Source organism: Mus caroli, chromosome 5 (assembly GCF_900094665.2).
Source record: "Mus caroli chromosome 5, CAROLI_EIJ_v1.1, whole genome shotgun sequence".
Taxonomy (NCBI): Eukaryota; Metazoa; Chordata; class Mammalia; order Rodentia; family Muridae; genus Mus; species Mus caroli.
In genome coordinates, this window is record NC_034574.1 from 15,979,784 (window position 1) to 15,982,785 (window position 3,002).

Genomic DNA, 3,002 nt, shown 5'->3' on the forward strand with positions numbered 1-3,002 from the left:
CAGCCCAGCTTGGCAGAACTGCCTCTTCTTTCAATGCAGAGAAGATCACCAACCTACACCAAGCGTTGGATATCACGTGGCTTTGTTTCTCGTATTGATGTCTTAGCTAATACTTCTGCTTACTCGTTCAGGCAATCCAATTGGTTGTTACCCTGTTGTTGTTGTTGTTGTCGTTTTGAGAAGACAGGGTTTCTCTGGGTACTGGAGCTCACTTTGTAGACCAAGCTGGTTTCCAGCTTACAGAGATCTGCCTGCCTCTTCCCCCTGAGTGCTAGAATCAAAGGCATGTGTCAAAGGTAGCATTAGCACTTAAACTTTAAATTCAGAGAAAGGACTTCTCATGCACATTTTTTATTTGTTTGTTTTTTGTTTTTGTTTTTGTTTTCGAGACAGGGTTTCTCTGTATAGCCCTGGCTGTCCTAGAGCTCACTCTGTAGACCAGGCTGGCCTCGAACTCAGAAATCCACCTGCCTCTGCCTCCCAAGTGCTGGGATTAAAGGTGTGTGCCACCTAGCCCGGCCTCATGCACATCTTTAAAGATTGCTCCATAAACTGTTAGATCTGAGAATAAACCACTTCCATGACTGTCTGGTTAAAGCAAGCTGTGTTTAGAAGTGCACAAAGGAGCAGCCAGAAGACTCCCTCCCACTAAGTCGGGGTTTAGGGGAGCAGGCCGTCACAGGCTTTTGGGTTCCCTTTTATAGAGAAGGGTTATATTTGATAGAAAACAGCTGTTAGCACCTGGACAGAAGAGTGGGGGTCTCGGGGCTCAAGGCTACCTGTGGGTAGACAAGTGCAAGAATACATTCTGTGAAGGGGAGCCATTGGGGTGTCCAGGAGATTAGCAATCATGGAGGCCCGAGTTCAGCACAGGTGAGAAACATGGTTTGCAGGATGCATTATGCTTAGGAAGCAAAAAGGTATTCTTGTAAAGTATGGACAGTTAATAATGTTCTATACCACGTGGCTCCTTGACAACAAGTGTGACTTCCGCTTGGTTTCACAGAACAGCTTAGTGGACAACATTAAATATGAATGTAGTGCTGGGGTCTTGAGAATGGAGGCTTCAGTGACCTGCAGAGTTAGCCTGGTGGAAACTGAGACCGGTTCATTCAGATGCAAAGATTGCCAAAGGCCGTGGCTCAGGTGCTTGCCAGGTTCTAGGCATTAGCATCGTTCTCCAACTAGAAATCCACTGATACTTCAACTAATCCCTCACCAGTTGGGTTAGCTTAAACTGTGTTCCATGGTTTGGAACCAAGAACTGTGGCAGAAGAAAGCAACGGCAGTCGGCTCTACTCCTCTTGTTAACTCTTTTAGAAGCTGGACTCATAAGTAAAGATTAAACACTGGGTAACAGCCACACAGTGGGGGCGCTCTCCTTTAATCCCAGCACTCGGGAGGCAGAGGCAGGAGGATCTCTGAGATCCAGGCCAGCCTGGGCTACAGAGTGAGTTCCAGGACAGCCAGGGCTACACAGGGAAACACTGTCATGGGGACTCAGGGGTGTGAGTAATATGAAAACTTTACTACTACCCCTTAATAGCATTTTTATCTTTAGAATTTTGTTTGGTTTTTGAGACAGGGTCTTACTATGTAGATCAGGCTGGCTTTGAAACTTGCCTGCTCTGTTCCCTGTGTGCTGGGATTCAAAGCTAAAGCCATGTGTCAATACACCCAGCATCATTACAGTTCTTGGACTTCCTCCTTACGCTTTAAAACTGAGTTTACAACAGGCTGATAGTACAAGCCTATGATCCCAGCTCCTTGGAGGTGTAGGCAGAGGGAAAGCAATTACAGACCCTGCCTGGGCTACCAAATGAGAACATGCCTTCCTGGGCTACACCATAAGACCTGACTGAAAATACCTAGCACAGAGGACTGGGAGGACCGGTGAGATCCCCCAGTGGGTAGAGGCTCTTCCTGCCCTGGGCTATCCATGCTGGAAGGAGAGACCCAGCTTATCCCCTGACCTCCACATATGTGCACACACATGAACACAGTGAATAAACATATATCATTATGACTAGGAATAGACAGCCAGTGAGAAGCTATTTGTCCAAGGCCCGGGGTACAATCCCCAATAGCACACAGAACAAAGCAAAGGAAAACAAAACACTGACTTTATGATGTATATTCCTGTCTCGTAACATTTCTCCAAATACTGCTTTGTCTTCTTCCTTCTGGGACTTAGGATTGAACCCCGGGCATGCACTCTGTATTAAATAAACTACATTGAGAAACCTAAGCATCTCCTTGAAGAATAAAATCAAAGATGATTTTGCAAGTTGAAATTGCTCTCCTCTCTCGTTGGGAGATGGTATGCGGTGGTTGCTTTTTGCCAGCTTGACACAAACCTAGACATGTCTGGGGAGAAGGAATCTTAATTGAGAATGCCTTCATAAAACTGGCCTACAGACAAGTCTGGGGAGTGGTGTCTTGATTAGTGATTGAGAGGAACTGAGGGAGCCAGGAGGGGCAAGCCAGTAAGCAGCCCTCCCATGGCCTCTGCATCAGCTCCTGCCTAGCTTTCTACCCTGACTTCTCTCAGTGTTGTGGAACTGTAAACTGAAACAAACACTTTTCTCCCTCAGTTGGTTTTGGTCATGGTGTTTACCATAGCAATAAAAACCCTGACTAAGACATGGCACAAGTTTTTAATCCCAGTTAAACACCTCAAAGGTGGGGTTTGAGTAGAGTCAGGCACAACCTGGTCTACACAAAGTTCCAAGCCAGCCAGGCCTACCTAGTGTCTCAACAACAACCAACAGATGGAAAGAACTCTCTCCGCTGTCTCAGCATCTCTTTATGGGCAGGCTGTCGTGATGTTATATAATAGAACAAGTAAAATTGAAATGAGTCCTTCTTGCTATCCACAGAACACTGTGACACAAGTAATCCCTCATCAGCTGGGCGTGGTGGCGCACGCCTTTAATCCCAGCACTCGGGAGGCAGAGGCAGGCGGATTTCTGAGTTCGAGGCCAGCCTGGTCTACAAAGTGA